Source organism: Halichoerus grypus, chromosome 1, assembly GCF_964656455.1.
Source record: "Halichoerus grypus chromosome 1, mHalGry1.hap1.1, whole genome shotgun sequence".
Lineage (NCBI taxonomy): Eukaryota > Metazoa > Chordata > Mammalia > Carnivora > Phocidae > Halichoerus > Halichoerus grypus.
Genome location: NC_135712.1, coordinates 212146905 through 212168760, shown reverse-complemented (window position 1 = coordinate 212168760; position 21856 = coordinate 212146905). Strand labels below are relative to the sequence as shown.

Sequence of the window (21856 nt, the reverse complement as noted above, 5' to 3'; positions counted from 1 at the left end):
TTTCTGCCAAGGACCAGAGACTTTTGGGTACATCTGGTCCTATTACAACTACTAGACTTTGCTGTCCTGGCACAAGAGTGGCCATTGCTCACACACACACACACAGAATGATCCTGGTTGTGTTCTAATAAGACTTCATTTAGAAGAAAAAAAAGGTGACAGGCCAGGTTTGGCCTGTAGACCACAGTTGCTGGTCCTTGGTTCGTATAATTTGCGTTTTTTGAAGTGATGTGGGTTTGGAAGATGGGTAGAAAAATGTTACTGTCTGGATCAAAACCTTGAGGTCCAGGGACCCTGGATCTAGTGCGGAGTCCTTGTGGCCACATCTCCCCAACATGACAGAACTGGAGGGGCCACAAGGGATGACCCAAACTGTTAGGAGGATGAAGCTGCCGGCATTTAAAGACAAATGGAATTATCATCTGGTCTGAAATGACAGCAGTGCTCCTGAAGGTTATAAAGTCACAAATAAAATCACCAAATCCTGGAACCTCAGGAGCCAGGTACAGCCCTTGAAACTGAAGACAGGAGTTTGGGCACAAGGGACAAGTCACTCTGGGGAGTTGTAGTGGGTTGAACAGTGACCCCCACAACTCATGGCCACTCAGAAGCTCTGAATGTGACCTTCTCTGGGAAGAGTGTCTTCGTAGAGATGATCAAGGTAAGGATCAAGAAGAGGTCATACTGGAGTAGGGTGGGCCCGAAATCCAAGGACTGTGTTCTTGTAACAGACAGAATGGGACATGCGGGGAAGAAGGCCACGTGATGATGGAGGCAGAAAGGGTGGGATGCAGCAACACGCCAAGGAAGCCAAGATGGCTGGGGCCACCAGAAACTGGAGGAGGCAGAAAGGATCTTTCCCTAGAGGGAGCACAGCCCGCCGACACCTTCTGGTCTCCAGAACCGTGAGAGGACAAGTTTCAGTTGTTCCAAGCCACCCAGTCTGTGGTACTTTGAATGGCAGCCCCAGGGACCTCATGCAGGCATCCATATGATGAGCAGCACAGCTGGGACAAAAGCATCTCGTGCAATGGCTTCTGGGTAGTGCTTCAGTGCACAACCCGGGCAGTTGATAAATATTTACCAAATGAATAAATACTTCAGTGTCTCCTTAGTATTACAGCCCATACCGAATTATACAAAATGATATATAGTGTTTCAGATAGTGAGAGTCTACATAAAGTTCCAGGACATTTACAATCTACCTCGTTATTTTAAGGATGTGTAGGACTATTCTGGGAAATGTAATGACCTTTTGAGACTGACTGTTCTACTCGCCCTGAACACATCCCTTAATGTCAGCTTCAGAGACAGATGACAGACCCATGTGGGCCAGCCTGGCTGCTCCAATATGTCGAGGGCATGAAATCCTTCCCTACCCATCTAAGATAACCAAGGTCATACGTTGCATATAAGCTGGTCCAGTTTCCTGAATTTTGTTTCTCTGAATTTCTTTTTATTTGGGTCCGTTCATCAAGGACTCCTAACACATCAAAGTTAAGGTTTTTTAAAAAATTGTTTATTAAGAGGTATGCAACAGCACTGGCTTTCAGTAAAGGTGGAGCAGACTGGCTGGACTAACCCTCCTGCAGACAACAGTTAAAAAATCTTGACAAAATATTAAAACACACAACACTTACACACACACACACACCCCTATTTAAAGACATTGGGGGGTGATCAAAGCAGGCAGACATTGCCCAGGAGTCCACCCTTGAAAGACCTCTGTCACAGTCAGACCAGTGATTCCGAATTTTTGCCAGGGGCATGCCCCAGTCCATGAATGCTTAGGTGGCAGAAAGCAGCAATCTGGTTGTTTTGAAGTGTGAGAGAAGACAGTTCAGAATATTAGGGGGAAGTCCTGGAAGAGAGAGAGCCACAGAGGGGGAAAGCCCCCAGATCTGCCTAGAGTCTATCCAAATCTTTGGCCAACTGACTAACCTACACTTGTGTGGGGAAGACACCAGGGGTTTGGGAAAAAACCAGCAGCTCAAAGATGAACAAACTTAGAGGAGATTTCAGCTGCTGCTGAAAAAGATATATTTGCATGAGGGGCAGGGTTTGAGTCCAGCCAAGATAAACACTAGCAGAGGGAACACAACAGAATCCAGAAATTCTACAACATAGCATTCATGATAGCCAGGACCCAATAAAGACCATGAACTAGGAGAAGAAATAGCTACGACCCATACCCAAGAAAAAGAAGGGAGGAGTCAATTATAACCAAACAATGATAATTCAGGTGGTACAGATAAAGCAGCTACTAAAAATATGTCCAAGAACTTAAAGGAAGTTATATGCACAATAAATGAACATACAGGAATCCCAATGGGGGAGGACAAATTATTAAAAAAATAAGTAGAAATTCTGGAGCTGAAAAGTGCAATAACTAAAATGGAAATTTCACCGACTACACTTAACAGCTGATTAGAAATGGCAGAAGGAAGAGTTAGTGAACTTGAAGAGAGATCAATGGAACCCAATCTGAAGAACTAAGAGGGGAAAAATTGGAGAAAAATGAACAGAATATGCAATCTAACATATATATAACTGAAGTCCCAGGAGAAAAGGAGAGAATGGGAGAGGAAAAAGATATCTCTTAAATTTGGTGAAAGACATCAACTTCCAGATCCAAGAATTTCAACAAAGCCCAAGAATGATAAATACAAAGGAAACTAACTTAGATGTGTCATATTTAAACTGCTAAAATTAAAAAAAGAAAAAGAAAATCTTGAAAGCAGCCAGAGAAAAACTACATATTATATTAAAAGGAACAGTAGCATGGATGATAACTGACTTCCATCAGTGACAACGGTGACCAGAAGACAATGGGATGACATATTTAAAGTGCTGGGGGAAAGCTGTCAACCTAGAATTCTATATCCAGCAAAACTATTCTTAAAAGAAAGGTGGGACAAAGACATTTTATGATAAACAAAACTTGAGAAATTTTGTTGCCTACACTATGAGAAACACAAAAGCAAGTTCTTCAGGGTGAAGGGAAATAACACCAGATGGTAAACTTGGATCTGCAAGAAGGAATAAAGATCACTTGAAATTATAAATATGTGGGTAATTACAAAATACTGTATTTTTTCCCTTCTCTTCTCTTAATTTCTTTAAAATACATCTATTTACAAAAAATTATAACACTCTATTGTGTGTTTTTATAACATATGTAGCAGTAATCTATACAACAATAATAGCACGAAGGAATGGGGAGGGGTAAATGGAATTAGACATGCAAGGTTCTTGTATTTTACAACATGTAGTAGTCTTATTTGTGATAAATTAAAGATACATTATGTAATCCCTAAGGTAATCTCTAAAAAAAAAATAAATAAAACCCCAAAACATAGCTTAAAAATTAATGAAGTTACAAGTAAATGAAATGCTAAACACATTTGTCCTCAAAAAAGGCAGCTAATGAAGAACAAAGGAACAAAATCCAGATGAAACAAATAGCAAAATGGCTTTCCTAAATTCAGATACATTAATTATTACATTAAGTATAAAAAGATTAAACTTTTGAATGAAAAGACAGAAATGGTCAGCCTCAATTAAAAAAAAACAAACCAAGATCCCATGATATGCTGCTTTTTTAAAAGAAACCCTCTTTTTATTTTTAATTTTTTGAAAGATTTTATTTATTTATTTGAAAGAGAGAGGGAGTGCATGCAAGCGACGGTGGGGGGTGGGGGGACAGGGCTGGGGTAGAGGGCAGAGAGAGAGGGAAGGGGAGAATCCCAAGCGGACTCCACACTGATCACAGAGCCCCATGTGGGGCTCGATCCCATGACCCTGAAATCATGACCTGAACTGAAACCAAGAGTTGGATGCTCAACCGACTGAGCCACCAAGGCACCCTGAAACACTCATTAAATACAAAGGCACACATGGGTGGAAAGTAATAGAATGGAAAAAGATATACCATGCAAACTCTAATTAAGCTCGAGTGGCTATAATAATGAGACAAAATTCCTTCAAGACAAGGAATACTACTAGAAATAATGAGGGAGGGACATTCCATCCTGATAAATTGATAATGACATAATCATTATAGAAGTGTATGCACCTAGTAGTATAGCTTCAAAATACACAAAGAAAAAATTAACAGAACTAAACTAAAGGAAAAAATAGATAAAGAGTCACAGTTAGAGATTTTAGACACTCTTCTCTCAGTAATTTTGATAGAAACTAAACAAAAACACCAGGAAGGATTTATCTGGGTAACACTATCAACCACAGTGATCTGACATTTATAGAGCACAACAACCCAAACCTGCACGTTCTTTTCAAATGTACAAGGAATATTCACTAAGATGGGTCATATTCTGGGCCACAAAACAAGTCTCAATACGTTTCAAAAGATTGAATTATACAGAGCATATATGTATTTTGACAAGAGAATAAATTAGAGGTCAGTAAGATGTCTAGAAAAATGCTAAATATTTAGAAAATTTAAAATGCACCTCTAAAATAACCCATAGGCAAAGAATAAACCATAAAAGAAATTAGAAAATATTTTGAACTGAATAATAATGAAAACACCATATATCAAAATTTAGGGATGTATCTAAAGCAGTGCTTAGAGGGAAATGTTTAGCTTTATAAACAAATTAGAAAGAATGGTTTAAAAATCAATCATTTAAGTTTTCAGCCTTAGGAAGCTATAAAAAGACAAGCAAACTAAACTTAAGCAGAAAAAAGGAAATAATAATAATAAAAAAGAAATAAAACTCCACAAACCATGGAGAAAATGAACAGAACCAAAATTTCCCCCAAACTGAAATTTCTTTGAAAAAGAAATGAGCTATAAAAGCCATGAAAAGACATGGAGGAAACATAAATTCATCCTATTAAGTAAGAGTAAATCCATATGTGCTGTATGATTCTAACAATACAACAATTCTGGAAAAGGAAAAACTATGGAGAGGGTAAAAAGATCAGTGGTTGCCAGAGGTTTAAGGGGAAGGAGGGATGAATCGGTGGAGCACAGAGGATTTTTAGGGTAGAGAAATTACTCGGTGTGATACTGTAATGGTGGACACATGTCATTATACATCTGTCCAAACCCAGAGAATGTACAACATTAGGAGGGAACCCCGATGTCAATTATGGACTTTTGGTGATGAAGATGTGTCATGTCAGTGCAAGTCTCATCTACAAATGCACCACTCTGGTGGGGTATGTTGATAAAGGGGGAGGCTAGGCATGTGTGAGGGCAGAGAGTACACAGAAAATCTCTGTACCTTCCTTTCAATTTTGCTGTGAGCCTAAAACTGCTCTAAAAAAGATAAAGTCTGGGGCACCTGGGTGGCTCAGTTGTTAAGCGTCTGCCTTCGGCTCAGGTCGTGATCCTGGGGTCCTGGGATTGGGTCCCACATCGGGCTCCTTGCTCAGCCAGGAGCCTGTTTCTCCCTCTGCCTGCTTGTGCTCTCTCTCTCTGTGTCAAATAAATAAATAAAATCTTAAAAAAATATAAAAATAAAAATAAAAAAGATAAAGTCTTAGAAAAAAGATTGACAACTCCCTATAAAAGACTGGTAAGAGAAAGAAAAAAAAAACCCAAATTGCCAATATAAAAAATGAAATGAGATACACCATTACAAATCTTATAGAAACCAAAATCACAAGGAACTCTTATGAACAGCTTTAGCCAATAAATTCACCAACTTAGATCAAATGAACAGTTTTTGGGGAAAAACACAACATACAAAAACTGACACAAGATGAAATAGAAAATGTGAATGCCATATTAGCAAAGAAATTGAGTATGTTATTGGAAGCCTCCTTACAAAGAGAACTTCAGGCACAGAGCCTTTCACTGTTAAATGTATAAAACACTGAAAAAGGAATTAATACACAAATTTCATCAGGAAATACAGAAAGGAATACTTCACTCATTTTAGGAGGTCATCAAAACCCTGATGCCAAAACTTGATAAAGATATTACAAGAGAAGTATTTAGACCATTATCTCTCATGAACATGTATGCAAAAATGATACAAAATATTAATAAATCAAAGCCAGCAATATAAAACTAATAACCCATACTTACATTTTCAACTGCTTTTTTTCCCTAATGAAGCCCCAGCTCCTTTCCTCCTCAAATGATTTTTGACAAAGGTGTCAAAGCAACTCAACAGAGAAAGGAAAGTTGTTTAAATAAATGATATATCCACACGGGAAGAAGAAAACAAATGAACTTCAATCCCTATCCTATACCACACACAAAAATGATTTTAAATTAGATCATAGACTTACTCATAAAAACTAAAACTATAAAACTTCTAAGACAAAACATAGGGGCATAGGCAAGAGTTTCTTAGACAGAATGCAGAAAGTAATAAGTATGACCAAAGAACTTGATAAGTTAGATTTGTGAAAACTGAAAACTTCTGTTCATTAAAAGACTTCAAGAACACAAATCAGGGGCGCCTGGCTGGCTTAGTTGGAGGAGCATGTGACTCTTGATCTTGGGGTCATTAGTTTGAGCCCCATGTCAGGTATAGAGATTACTTTAAAAATAAATAAATAAGCTTTAAAAAAAGATTTTATTCATTTATTTGAGAGAGGGAGCAGAGCAAGAGAAAGAGAGAGAGCACAAGCAGGGGGAGAAGCAGAGGGAGAGGGAGATGCTGACTCCCTGCTGAGCACAGAGCCAGACTCGGGGCTCGATCCCAGGACTCTGGGATCACGACCTGAGCCAAAAGTAGATGCTTAACTGACTGAGCCACCCAGGAGCCCCTAAATAAATAAACTTCTTAACAACATCACACAAATCAGTAAGCCACAGTCTGGGCTTTGCAAAAAATATTTGCAAAACATGTATCTGACAAAAGGCTTTTATCCACAATATGTAAAAAGCTACTACAATTTAATAATAAAAAGACAACCTAATGGGCAAAAGACTTTAACAGCCTCTTCACAAAGATACCCAGATGCCCAACAAGTATATGAAATGGTGCTCAACAGTGTTAGTCACTAGGGAAATGCAAATTAAAACCACAATGAGATACCAGTAAACCCTCGCTAGAATGGCTAAAATAAGAGTCTTGTAACAACCAGTGTTGTGAGCACAGGGAGAAATCGTATCTCTCACACGCTTGTGGGAATGTAAAATGATACAATCATGTCAGAAAAAAGGTTTGACAGTTTTGTAGAAAGTTAAGCCCACCCTTTAGCCCAGAACTCCTCTCCGAGGTGTTCATCCAGGAAATATGGAAACACGTCTACAAAAAAAAAAAAATCCCTGTACACACAGGTTTACAGCAGTTTTATTCACAACAGCCAAAAAGTGCAAAAACCCAAATGCCCACATCAGGAGAGGAGATGAGAAATTGTAGATTTCTCTCCATGAGAACAGGGTGTGCATTCCATGGAATACCCATTTGTCAATATTAGACAGTCAAGATTTGTGCATCTACGGTATGTAAATTTTAACCTGAAAAACGGTGTAAAAATATAATCATGGAGTGGAGGGTGGGGGTGTGTGGGTGTAAGTGGCACAAGATGGCAGAGTGATGGTAAGTGTATAGCCTGGTGACAGCTGCACCCGGTTCATTATACTGTGTGTTGATTTTGTAGATGTTTGAATTTTCCATACCAAAAAGTTAAATAAAAAACCCACCTGGCAATCAGTTTTCAGCCCCAAAGGGTACGTGCCAGCATATTTTATCACTGCCTTCCTCCACAAGCTCTGGTTTGCTATGCTAGCAGCCCTTGGAGATGAAAACAGTAGGTCAGGTGGTCCCTCTAGAAAGTGTGAGGCTGGATCTGAGTGACCCCTCCACCTGGCAGAACAGGGGCCAGCCAGTAGGGGAAGCGAGAGGGTGGCCCCGCAGATAAGGGCACCAACCAGCCACATTCAGCGGGAAGTTTGGGAATCCCTAAATTCTGCTGCTCAGGCTCCTCATTGACGGCAGTCCCGAGACGCCCTAGACACACTCTCGTAGGTCTATGTGCGGGTCTGCGCTTCTGCTCTGAACTTGAACTTCAACAGGAACTGGGTGGGAATCATTCAGTGACTATCTTTCCTGCTTGCTCGATCAGCTTCATTTGTCCGCTCTCCTGTTTCTCTGCACAAGGCTGGGGCCTGAGCATTCTTTCCCTGACTCCCTTCATCTGTGGCCACTCTCGACTGGGGCCTCAGGATGGCCAATAAAAAGGAGAGAGGCCTCGAATACGAGCCATTGCCCAGCTTGGCAAGGTTGGTCTCAAGCTCCTGGAGCTCAGAAACACACCCAGTGTGTTGTTTGTAAGCCTAGCACGTTTCATTGGCCATCTGGTCCCAAATGAAGACACACTTGAGGAATAAAGTGGGCAAGCGAGGCCTCACTGGATTGTGGAGAAGGCACAGTGGACCCGGGGACGCTGCTCGGGACACTCAGCAGGGGGAGCCTGTGCGAGGTTCCCCCCTCCCCCAGTGTAAGTGAGGGGCAACGGGCGGGGATCACACCCGATGAATGGATCTGCCCCGGGCACAAAGGGAAGAGGCTTCTGTTTACAGGAAAATACTCCGGTTGCCTAGTAACCAGTAATGACAGGAAAGGAAACGCAGAAAAAGCTGAGGGCAGTTCTGGGCCCTGCTCCTGGCCGGGCGCTGACTCACCGCGACCTGAAGCAATCTCATTTCTATTCCTGTTCCTCCATATGCCAAGCGGAGGGGTCACCTGCCTTACATAGGTCTCATGGTATTTAGAAAACATCTTGTCATCTTCTCCGTAAGGAGCAAAGAGCAAGCACAGCGGGTTTTAGTTCCCTTCATTCTGATTGGCCAGTTAACTTCCGCTTTGGGGAGACATATGGCCTTTTCCTTTTCCTTTGGGGAGAGACGCATGGCCTCCTCAAAGCTAGTGGTTCATGTTCTCCTGGCGCAGGGCAGCACCTGGATGGCACCAGGCTCCCTTGGCCTCCGAGAAAGCAATTCCTATTTTCCCCATGAACAAGAAGCAACAAGTCCAGAACGCGCTCAGAGAGTACCAGTTGTCCCAAACCCTGGCGTCTGCCCGGATGCTTGCGCTGACATTCCAAGTGGCATTATGGTGACCAGAAAAATCATGTCCATTTGCTTCTCTTGGATCCCCTTCCCTTTGAGTGCAAGGTCTACGGAGCAGGTGATGTGAGCTTTAGATTCTGTCTGCACTGTGCCTGCTGGCCTGGGGCTGGGGCTTGGCCCTCAGGATAGCCCTGCTCAGCGCCAGGCACTGAGAGGAGACTCGTATGTTTGGAGAACTAAAGTCCATCTCCTCCTTGCCCCCACCCACCGCACGCCAGGAACCTCCCTTTGCCCGGAGTCTCCAGACACTGGTGAATGTCCCGCGGGGGACAGGATTGCCCCAACTGAGAGCCCCCGCTCTAACTGGGGTGCAATGTCTGAGAAATGAGCTGGACAGACGGGCGTTGAGTGAAAGGGACGTGCAGGCAGGTGAGGAAGGATAACAGAGGGCATTGCAGTCTGCCCGACGGGAGCTGGAATTAGAGGCTGAAAAGGCCGGGCCCTGGAAAGCCTACCCACCGTTTCTAGGAGCATCAAGTCTCAACTTCCAGCAAGGGTGGCCCATTATTCCCTCTTTGCCGAAGCCATCTGGGTGCCCTGTCATTCCTTAATTTTTCACTTTTTTTTTCCTTTTGCAGCAATGGACTTGGAAGGTTCGGAGCTGGCTCCGAGCTACTCTGGAATAAAGTATCTACAGAATTCAAATTCCTTTTTCTGTTGGTTAGAACTGGGCTTCCGTTCCTGTTTTCTTCTCAGTGGCCAAGTGTTCACTTGCTCTCCAGCAGAGGAGCAGGCCTGAGCCCTGGAAGTTGGCCGTCTGCAGGGCTCCAGCCAGGACGTGGGGGGTGAGGTCCCCTGAAGCTGCAGGATCCTGTCCTCCTCCTGTCTCCTCGGTGGGACAGGCTACTCTGATCTCAAGGGACAGCGGCCTTTCGCCCCATCGTAATGGGGCAACGCCCACTTACTTTCCTCTTAAAGAGACATGATTTGACTATTACTTTAAAAAACTGTCCAAACAAAGGTATGGTTACCTCGGCTCACATGTGGTCTGATTTTAGTTGCCACTTACAATGTCATGGATTCAGGAGGGAAACGTGAATTAAAAAACCACCCAGCCTTCACCAACATTTTCACCCAGCGAATATGCTTTTGGCAGGCAACCCCATTCCACTGCTTATCTGTAATCACTTAAATGCCACCAGACTTGGTCTCTAACAAATCCAAACAGCAACTTCTTTCCCTCAAACTTGCTGCTGCTTCTGTGTTTCCTAAGCCACTGGACTAGTTCAAGTCACTGGGCATCTCCCTTGGCTGCCAGGCCACGTCTAAGTGGTGACCCAGCCCTGATGTCTCCTCTGGGGACCACCTCCCAGTGACCCAGGGCGACCCCTGCCTCCTCCTCGCATTCTGGAGCACTGCATGTTCTAAATCAAGGACTACCGGGAGTCTCACTACTGAGAGGGTGGGTGGTATGCAGAACATTCCGGTGACAAGGGTCTGGGGTCCTTGAGAAGGTTGAGTATGGTGCATCAGATGGTTCCAGGAGTGCCCTCCACACTCACGAGGCAGCTCAGCCTGCTCTGGATGATCCAGACCTTCTGACATGAAGGCTGTCTACTCAGAGCTAGTCTGAGAGCCCTGCTCTGTGGAGCGCATCCCAGGAACCGCCACCTGGCTCCCTTCCTATTTCCCTGCCCGCCATTGCGTCTCCGCTCCATCACGGAAAAGACCCAGCAGCCTTCATCACATAAATACAGCAGACACAAGTTCGGAACAGATACTAAGGTGGCTGGCACACCGAACGGGCAGAGACTGTGGACTCGGACACAACTGAGTTCAGATCTTAGTTCTGTCACTCGCTGTGGCCGTGGCTATGGCCTCAGTTTCCTTATCTGACAAAGGGGTGGGGAGGATGAAGTGCAGTGAGGGGTTGGACCCCGGCTGGTGCCTGATAAATAAAATACGACCTAGTGGGAAGGAGTGAGAGGAGCGAGAACCCCAAGGACATCTGCAGTGGCAGAAGCCAGCAATGCAATTCAGCATTAATTGTACCCCAGACTCTGGGCAAAGCAGGCTACACGTGGGACCTTTCTTAACTCTTCAGGAAGCAAGTCTGTTATCATCCTCATTTTATTTTTATTTTTAAAAATGTTTTTATTTAGGTCATCTCTACCTCCAACATGGGGCTCGAACTCACAACCCCGAGATCAAGAGTCCCACACTCCACCGACTGAGCCTATCACCCTCATTTTAGAAACAACAACAGACAGACTGAGACTCAGAGAGGTCAAAGTTTATGCCACTCACTAACCGGAAGGGACTTGTCGATAATGGCCCCGTCGACACTCTTCCCTCCATCTAGCCCCCCTGCCCAGCTGGGCATGTTCCCCGCCCCTGGAGACCGAGGCCATCTGCTGTCCATCTTGCTGTCCACGTGCCTCTCAGCCCTCTTCCAACCTCACACGCTCCTCTGTCCACGCGCCCTGTCCCCTCGGGCACGCTCAGTCCTCTGAGCCCTCCCCACCCTGCCTCTGCTTTGTATACACTTCCGCAGGCACTCCATGGAGAAAGCCAGGCTTCCTCTCACTTTGGGGGCAGTGTTTAAATGGGATGGTTACCCAAGCCCTCGGGCACCCCCAGTTCGATCCAAGTGGAACGCTATGTGCCGGGCTCCGAGCCCAGGCCTGCGGGACCGAGGGCCTGAGTGCGGGCCACGGGGCCGTGCAGCCCGTGCCAAATACACGTCTCTGCAGAATCGAGGGTGGCCGGCGTGGTTACAGTGGTCCCGACCGGCAGTGAGAAGGTGGCTGGCGGCCATTCTGGCATGGAGGGCCACCGGAGGCTGGGACTGGCGTCCCCGCGATGGTGAGGACAGGGCCGACGGCGCCTGCCAGGACGGGGTGGATGTGACGCTGCAGAACAGGGCGGCTGAGGCTAGCCTGGAGAGGGCCAAGGCCCTCAGAGAACCCCCCACCCCCATGATAGCTAGAGCAGGAGGACGGCTGGGTTAGGGAGCACGGGGCCGCCACCAGCAGCTTCCGACTGGACCCAAGTAGCACTGTGCACAGCGATTAAAACCTGCCATCCCCCTGCCATCCAGTCCCCCGGCATCTCGTGCAGGCTCCCCGGTCTCGGCCCTGTGGTCGCTGAAGCTGGGTCATTTTTGGCTGTGGGGGGCTGTCCAGGGCCCTGTGGGGGGCTGAGCAGCATCCTGGCTTCCACCTGCTTGATGCCAGGAGCACCCCCAGTTGTGAAAACCAAATGCCCCCGAAGGGACAAAGTCAGCAGGGGGTGAGATGCATGGCTTTGCCTTTTCTGGAACTGCTCATAAACTATAACCTGCATTTCAACCCAAATTCCCAGGAGATTTGTATGCACACTAAAGTTTAAGAAGCCCTGCTCTGAACCACCATTTCTCCCCCTCCCCAGTCCAGACATTTGGGGCCAGACTGTTCTCTGTGGGGTGTCCCGGGGCACTGTGGGGATGGGGGAGCAGCATCCCTGGCCCCACCTACTCCATGCCTGGAGCACCCGCTCCTCAGTCACAACAACCAAACATGACACCCCCCAGTGTTCCCTGAGGGTCAGAGTCACCCCCTTTGAGAACCACTGGTCTAACGCCACGTCCTCGCTAAACCTGGTATTTCTAGACTAACCAAGCCATTCTCCACGCTCGCTGCTCTGGGTTCTGCTTCCTCTCTCCCCGTTGTGCACGTTTGGCTCCTGGACCAGCCAGTCCTCAAGAAAACCAAGCCTTTGGAGCTCCCCCTACAACCTGAGGGAGAAGGAGCAAGGCAGGGCCCCGGGGCCAGCCAGGAGCTCCCTCCTCCAGGGCATCTGCCGGATTTTGAGCCTGCTGACCCCACCCTGCACTGGACGGTCCTGCCTTGTGACAAGGGCACTTCTGGTTCCCGGGAATGGCCAATAAGCACAAGCAATGGGCAGGACCTCCACGGCTGACTCAGGCAAATAGGCTGGCTTTTCTCCTGCTGCCAACATCATGCCCCGGGCCTTTCCAACTGACCCCCCGTTCCTCTCCGGTCACCCCTTACTCTGGAGTTTCAAAAGCAGAGAAAGGGCCGAGCTGAAATCAGGAGCTTCACCTAACATAGCAGCACTGAAGGGGCCCTTGCGGACCAGCCAGGCCCGCTGGGACCCAAAGATATTAAGCGCTTTGTTCAAGCTGCAAGGTCTGATTGGGGGGGGCGGGGGTAGGGTGGTATCTCTGTGGGGACATTTTTTAAATGATCCCCTTAAAGAAAATGTCTAAATGAGGCTACAATTCCTGAAAAATGACTTGCCTAAACTGGAACTGGGTATAAACTCATTTCCTGGAATGCAGAGTAGCATTTCTTTGGAGGGACTGATCTTTCTTGGCACAAAACTGATCTCCTTCCTGCTGCTATTCCAGGTTACAGGAAGAATCCTGTGTTCTCCTTAATCTTCTGGGGAATCCTTGTGTAAGTCAGAACTTACTCATTTTGATTCCACGAACACTTGACGTAACTGAAGCTTAGTTATTATACCTCATAGGGCTGGTGGCTGACAAGCTTGCCATATATGTGTATATATATATATATATATATATATATATGACTTGCTTTTATTTGCTCTAGAACACAAATGACATCTCATTATACGTTCTGGCTGCAAAAGAAAGTTGGGAAGCTTGTTCAGATACTTAACACCGTCCTGAGCCATTAGCTGGAATGCAGGCACGAAAGTGCCACGGACATTTTCTTGGGGCATTCGGCTACAGAGTGAACTGCCCTGAAAAAAAAAAAAAAACAACACCCAATCGGTACAACTAAAGCGAATCTCACCACGGAGCTGTGTGACCGCGGGCGCTGCTTTCTGATACAGGTGGTACGGGGACGGGTGCTGCTGCCTTAGTCAGATTGCATTCGAGAGAGACGAACAAGGCAGGATCAAGTCCCCGCCAAAAACCTGCACTGAGTAACACTGCCCGATTTATAGCCCTGGCGGGTGGGCGGGGCATGGAGGGCGGTGCAGAGAGCGCGGGGAAAGAAATGTGTCACTGGCTTTGAATGAAGTTCAGGGGCAGTGTTTACCCAAGCAACCAGCCCTGGTAAACAATTGCTATCTCTGGCCCGCTGAGGAGGAGGTGGGGAGTGACACTGTTTTGCCAGAATCCTCCCAGTGGCTGCAAAGTGCCCGTCGTCAGGGTGAGGGTGTCCCACTCGTGGTAGTGGGGACACACCTGCTTCCCCAAGAAGCGCAATATGCACGTTTCCCCTGAGGGTCACCTGCATTCCCAGCTTCTTAACAGGAATAGCAAGGAACATTAAAAAACCAGAAGGCTCTGGGCCCGGTCTCCGTCGCCAGCCAAGCTCATGCGTGGATGCTGTTTTCACGTGTGGCCCACTGGGTTCAAGTCCCGGCTTTTCTGATATTCTCCAGTGGCCGCAAGGAAAACGTCATGCGAGAAAGCACTCGAGAGCAGGCTGGCCAGGTAATGATTTTACAAACAAGAGGAATTCGATCAAAAAAGAAATTCCACTTAAGACTGGAATAAGTCTCCAGCGGAGAGCAGTCTACGACATAGTCAAACGGCTGAAAGTTGTTTTTTTTTTCCCCTTCCATCAGCTCCTCTTGCTTCATACAGGATGAGATGTCAAAATGACAGCATGCTTTCTGCCAAGGAGACCCCAGGTGGACCCAGGTCTACCTGTCGTGGCAAAGCAAACTCAAACATAATTTCATCAGAGAAAAATATATGCAGATGTTCAATTAAAACCTGGAGCCTGCAGTCCTGGAGCTCTTTGCAGGCCCTCATTGTTTGCTGAGTAACAACGGTTGCCAGGGACAACGCAGTCCACTCCCGTCTCTAAGAGCCTGTTGCTGGGCAACAACAAGAATACTTCCCAAACCAAACAATGTCATCCCCGGAGCAATCCCCTCTATCTCACATTAACCAGATCTAAAAAAAAACCCTCCCAAATATGTAATCTATTATTTTCAGAAGCCCTAAGAGAAAGGCAAATAATCTCTTCTCTATAGTAACCAACGGGGAAACAGTTTACCATATTTGTTCTGAAATAACAAAACCCAAGAAGGACCAACTCTCCCCACGGTCAGCATCATAGCAGGGACTTCTACAGTCCTTCCTGGTGCCGGGAGGAGAAAGTGCCTTTTTCTCCAAGAGGAAAGAATTTATTTATCATCGGGCAAACAATGTGGGATATTCATAGCTGCACACGGGTTTTCTGGGTAGGGATTATACAAACTAAAACAAACTGGGGATTGAGCTATTTGAAAAAGATGTAAGAACAGAGGAGTAGATACCTAGGTTAAAAGACTTTTGAGAATGTCATATGTGCAGATAAATAGGTTGTAAACCAAATCGTTGACTCAACATTAGAAATGCCTCCTGGGACTTTGCGGGGAACCCAGAGCATCTGGCATCCCTGTGCCTGCTCTTCCTGCCCACTCAGCAAGAGGAAGAGGAAGAGGAAGAGGAAGCCAGGCCTGGGAAGCACAGGGACATACAGCCCCGGAAAGAGGTGACAGGGAGGTCCCTAGTGTCGGCCAATCTTGTCCCACAGAAGAAAAAAAAAAAACAAGCTAACCTCAAAGCCAACCCAGCCTTGGCTGTGTCCAGAGCAGTTTGGGCTTTGGAACTTGGAAGGGAAGAGGAAAGCACTCCATCTTACAAGGGGAGGGCAGAGTTCAAAGATGGTCTTATCTGGGGGAGGGGAGCATGGCCAAGGATCTTAAAACATGTTGGAAGAATGGGAAGCACGTGGCTCTAGCCACAGTGGGTCCACATTTCAGGTTATAAAGGCACCCGGCACTAACAGGTTTGTGCGTGATTAAGGCATACCTTGTAACAAAACCCAGCCTTTGAGACAGACACGACTGACATAAAGAAACCTTGTTTTCATAAGACAGCATCTAGGAGATGCTCTTAGAATAAGCAGGTTGGAATGGATGTGTCTCCTTGAGAATAAGAGGAGGCAGATTCCACACTGTTAAAATCTGAACCTGGGCTCCAGTGAGATGTAGGATTTGAAGCCAGACTCTTGGGCTATTAACGTGTGGCAAAGTGGTAATGGTGATCTCCAGCCTGGAGATGACACCACCAGTAGCCCTGCTCCCACCGCCTAGGGAACACTGTCAATTCGGCCTGGACACCCTATCTGAAGGGAGGCTCTGACACACAGCTGTAAGGGTCCCAAATGCCATTTCTGGAAAGAGGATTGACTTGGAAGGCAGTCCTACGTGCATTATTCATTGATCTCAGTAAAAAATATTGAGTGCCTAGCATGGGCCAGGCATTGCCCAGTAATCAAAACAGACAAAATTCCCTTCCCTTATGCAGCTTATATTCTAGAAGGTGGTGGGGGTGGGTGGGGAGTGATAGAAACCGTAAATAAAATAAGAAAATCTACAGTATGTCAGATGGCGCCAGATGCCGGGGGGGAAACAAAGCAGAGGCAGGGAGTATTGGGGTGAGGTGGGGTTGCAATTTTTAAAGGATTGCTGAATGCCTCCCTGAGAAGATTCATGAAGGAGACAAGGAAAGTGAGGGACGAGCCATTCAGATATCTGGTCCCTGAGGTGGGACCGTGCCTGGCTGGTGACCCGAGCTGAGCGAGCCAGGAGACAAGAAGGAGGGGAAAAGGCCCACCCAATCATACAGGCTTCAGCTTTTGCTTGGGGTTAAGTGGAAGGGATCAGAGGGTTTCAGCCTGGGGATGACCTGAACTGACTTGGTTTTAACCAGGTCCCTCTGGCTGCTGGGTTGAGAAGAGGCAAAGAAGGAAAAGGATGGAAATAGAGCAGTTAAGAGGGTAACGTGATGATCAGGTGAGAGGTGGTGACGTGGCAAAGCCTGGATGACAGCAGCGGAGGGGTGCAGAGCAGTCAGAATCTGGATAAATACTGGGGGTGGAGTCAGTAGGAGTTACTAATGGGTTGGATGTGGAGCGGGAGAGAAAGGAGTCAAGAGTGGCTCAAAGATTTTTGGCAAGTGAAAGGATGAGAGCAGGAAACTTGCAGGAGAAGCAGGCCTGGGGAGCACTCAGAAGTGGAGTTTTAAAGGTGTGAGGTGTGAGAGGGCTCTAAGACACTAAGTTGGGATGCTGAAAAAGTCAGCAGAAACATACATGAGGGCCTGAGGGTCAAGGCTGGAGCCAGCAGTGTACAGATGACCTGGGCTAGACTATTAGTATATAGATGTGTAGATGTGTAGTGTCTCAGGATGTGGACTGGAGCCAGCAGTGTACAGATGACCCAGGCTAAACTATTCCTATATAGATGTGTAGATGTGTAGTGTCTCAGTATGTGGACTGGAGCCAGCAGTGTACAGATGACCTGGGCTAGAGTATTCCTATATAGATGTGTAGATGTGTAGTGTCTCAGGATGTGGACTGGAGCCAGCAGTGTACAGATGACCTGGGCTAGAGTATTCCTATATAGATGTGTAGATGTGTAGTGTCTCAGGATGTGGACTGGAGCCAGCAGTGTACAGATGACCCGGGCTAGACTATTACTATATAGATGTGTAGATGTGTAGTGTCTCAGGATGTGGACTGGAGCCAGCAGTGTACAGATGACCCGGGCTAGACTATTCCTATATAGATGTATAGATGTGTAGTGTCTCAGGATGTGGACTGGAGCCAGCAGTGTACAGATGACCCGGGCTAGAGTATTCCTATATAGATGTGTAGTGTCTCAGGATGTGGACTGGAGCCAGCAGTGTACAGATGACCCGGGCTAGACTATTCCTATATAGATGTGTAGATGTGTAGTGTCAGGATGTGGACTGGAGCCAGCAGTGTACAGATGACCCAGGCTAGACTATTACTATATAGATGTGTAGATGTGTAGGGTCTCAGGATGTGGATTGGAGCCAGCAATGTATAGGTGACACGGGCTGGAGCCATCAGTGTATAGATGGCCTAGTTAAGGCCATGAGCCTGGCTGAGCTCATCAAAGAAGAGCAAAGAAGAGGCCCAGGGCTGGGCTCTTTGGCTCCCCACAATTTAGAGATCCTCAAGACGAGGAAATCCAGCAAATGAGACTAAAAAGAAGTACGAGCAAGTGGTGTCATGAGCGTTGATTGAATTGGGGGCTGAGAATCGACCACTGGGTGGATCACTGTGGCCATGATAGAGCAGTCCCAGGGGAGCCCTGTAGGCAAAGCCTACAGAGATTGACATGGATTCAAGAGTGACCAAGAGTTGTGGAACTGGAGACCCCAGGCACACATAGCTCTTGAGACAGTTGAGAGGATTTCTGAAATGGAAGAAGTAAGAGCAGGTGTGCATTGAGATGGACAGGACCCAGTGGGAGGGACTGGGCGCCCGAGAGAGGGGGCATGGAGAGATCTTGCAGAGAGGAGGGGTTGGCCAGAACTTGCACACGGACATTGGTCCATCAACCCAGGACAGAAGGCAGAGCCTCAACCCAGATGCAGGGAGGTGTGGTGCCCCCAAGTCATCTTCAGGAGCTCTCAGTCCCCAATCCCATCCCTCAGCCGAGGGATCCCCATGGGATGATTCCAGGGCCCTCCCCTGGAGAGCCAGAGTGCCGGCCCCTGCAAGGCTGCTGGGAGGCCTCTAACCTCAGCGAGGAGGAAGGCTGGAAGCCTTGGAGTGGGAACTGGACATCGTGCAAGATGACTCGCGTCTGCAGATCTCACATCAGAGCCTCCAGCAGAGCCCAGGCTGACATGGGTGAGCTGGACATGGGGATGAGCCCGTCTGACCATGCATGGGTCTCAAAGTTTGTGTTCCCCCAAAATTCATACGTGGGAACACCTAAAGCCCAAGGTGTTAGGAGGAGGGGTTAGTGCCCTTATAACAGAGGTCCCAGGGAGCCCCCTCGACCCCCACCGCCCTTCCGCCCCGTGAGGCCACAGCGAGAAGTCTGTGACCCAGAAGAGGGTCCTCACTGATCATGCCGGCACCTCATCTCCCAACTGGGAACAGTACATTTCTGTGGTTTAGAAGCCAGCCAGTCTGTGGTATTGTTACAATGGACTGGGCCAGCCCCATGCTCACCCCCCCACCCTGAGACTACTCCCCAAACAGCCTTATAGAACCCACCCTTGACGTTGCGCCCCACACACGATTGGCTCTTTTCATTGTTTCCTTTAGGATGACTATACACCTCTTTTCAAATCCACCAAAACGTCTGATCTTTCCATGCCCCACCATTACTAGAGATTAGTTCTAATACACCAAGTTTTTCTGCCATGTCGACGTACAAACATGCAAGTTTAAATAAGAAAAAGTCCTAGAGTCACACTGAAAAGCAAAAGTGTATTTCTTGCTAAGTCATGCTTGAACTATGCAAGATTACCCAAAAATTTAATGTAAGATAAACAAGCGCGGCCAAGAATCCTGCCGTGGGAGTTGCAAAAGCAGAGGCCTGCAGCTGGGGCCACGAGCGCACGCAGCACTGGGCCAGCGACACGGTGCGTTCTCGCCTGCTTGGGGGCACCGCCCGTTGCTGGTAGGGGCCCTAGGTCTCTGGGGAACAGCTGCTCCTCGAGGGGCCTGGGACCGAGAATCTAGTCCGAGATCCCATCAGCAGGACGCAGGGATCACTGAGGAAATGAAAATGAAGCAACGAAAGGCAGAATTGGAAATGTTTATCCAACCTGTCATCTCCCTCCTCATCTAGTCTCTGCCATCCAATCCTACGAGAACAAAAGGACATTCTATTTCTGTCCCCGTGGAAGTATCAACCCCAAAGCAAAACAACTTAAAAAAAAATGTTAAACTCATTATTCTAATTAAATCCAAAGAGAGAAATCTTGGAGATATTTTAGGTTTTTAAACCTAATTAATTCTAAGAAGATACACTAAAATTGATTCCATTTTAGAAAGACATTCTAATGACAAGGTTGGGGGGAAAATTTTTTTTTTTTTTTAATTTAAAAAAGTGCCATAAAACCTTGAAAATATTTTAACTGGCTTTTCTATTGCATAAAGATTTGCGACGGGCCCTCGTCTTCCTCAGGAGACACTCTCGGCTGGTGCGAGGCTGGGGAGGACTGGGGGGCAGGAGACGAGGGAGCCACTCACACTGTCCCGCACAAATGCCCGACTTCGTGAGCTGTTGGTTTTGGATCTCCATTCCCAGCTCTGTATTAAGTCAGTTCCCGAAGCAGAGCAAAAGATAATTTTGGAAAAAACGGGAATAAAATGTTCTAGCTGTGCGTGGACGGTGGCAAGAGCGACACAGAGAGGAGTCCTCGGAAACGGAACTCAAGGAACAGTGAGCAGCCTCCCCTGGCCACTACTGCCCGCCCCCCCCAGCCCCCTCTCAAGCCTTCCCAGGTCCAACACTGCTTCCAGTCCTCCTTGCTTCTTTCTAGAAGTCTCAGGGGTTAAGGTCACCCAGCTGCTGGGTGATCCTGACCGTCGCTGCTTTTGAGAAGCATTCACTACTACTTCAGCGTGAGTTTTTAAAAGATACATATTTGAGAGATTTTCATCCAGATGAAATCTGAAACTATTGGGATAAAGAAAAAAGTCAGGTTGAACCAATAAAAAGCCCTCTAAAGGCTTACTACCGACTGGAAGAACGAAGACGCAGTGGCATCCTGGGAAAGTCAAATCTCTCTCACGACGCAAATTTCATGCTTCAGATGCAGTTAAATGTGGATGGCCTGCCTCAGTGGTGTGGGCTGAGTGGCCCTCTCTGGGGAGCTGAGGCATCTACCCAGCCTCGCTCAGCGCGAGTTGATGAGGAGAGCATCTGTGGGGATGCAGGACACCAGCAGGGCTGCCAGACGCTTCTCTCTAGCAGGCACCAAGTGTGCATTTTGTCCTCACTTGTGCGTGACCGTAGCCAACCACACGAGGACTTCCTGTGGCCGTTGAGACAGACCTCCCCAGGCCGTGGGGGCTCTGCGCAGCGCCCCAGTCAAGGTCAACACTCCAGCAGACAGAAGATGGAGGAGGGGCAGCCCCCCCAAAACAGGGACTGCTGGGCCCAGGTGGGAGCAGCTGCGGAGCTAGGGGCAGGGCAGGATGCACCTAGGGCAGGGGTGCTTGCTGAGAGAGAGAAGCATCGAGGGGCCAGTGCCCTCCCTGACGCGGCTCCCCTCACTCCTCCTCTCCTCCCGGACCAGCACCTTCCTCCCCTTGAGTGCGCAACAGGGGAAACCATCCAGGGCCTGCGTGTCTTCCACACTCCCACACCCTCCCCCTTTCTAGCTGGCCACAGGCAGCCAGTGGCTTAAGGCTTTCAGAGCTTCCATTTCTTTATTGGTAAATGGAGAAAATAAAGTCGGCCTGCCTCTGTGGGTCACTGTGCTAAAGAAAATGAAGCCTACAAAGCGTGGAGTTTCATTGCCAGTCGCACACACAGTAAGTGCTCGATAAACGTCAGTCAACGCCAGTTAACGCCGTTGCTGTAATTCGCTCCATTTTAAGATGACCAAGAGCATCTGCCGATTTATGCCTATTTAAATGTCTGAAACTCTAAAAGCAGTGATGCGCTTTGCTATTTGTGATTTCAAAAACAAACAAGCATGATAAACTCCTCAGGGAATGCCTCATGCTGTGCGCTACGTTCATTCCAGGGCATATTTGTGGGGTTCGTCATTTTGGCCAATACTTCATACTCCTTTCTGTCCCAACATCCAGCCAATGGAGCAGCTCTCCTTCCAACTTCATATTGTTGCCTTACAGTTATAAAAATTACATTTTATCATTGCCCCCTTTCCCTTCTCAGGGATCCCGTCCTGCCGTGCAGACCTCAGACTGGCTGCAGGAGATGCGGAGGGTTCCTGCCCCAAAGCAGGGTTGGCCTCCGAGCACCCCTCAAAGCCTAGGTCACGTCTGAGCTTGTGTAGTCAGAGGATGAGGAGCTAGC

General features: G+C 47.4%; 1 protein-coding gene across 6 annotated transcripts in view; it reads right to left on the bottom strand.

Moving 5' to 3' along the window:
* Positions 1-21856, bottom strand: part of RFX2 (regulatory factor X2) — an 89949-nt gene that overhangs the window by 42925 nt on the left and 25168 nt on the right. The window contains exon 1 of one of the 6 annotated variants that reach the window (XM_036120676.2): positions 13825-13922. The exons of 4 other annotated variants lie outside the window; for them this stretch is intronic. The gene's annotated coding sequence lies outside the window, so the exon portion shown is untranslated. Of the gene's footprint in view, positions 1-5312; positions 5599-13824; positions 13923-21856 lie in introns of those variants that run through there. One more of the 6 variants, XM_078056890.1, reaches the window with a different exon arrangement.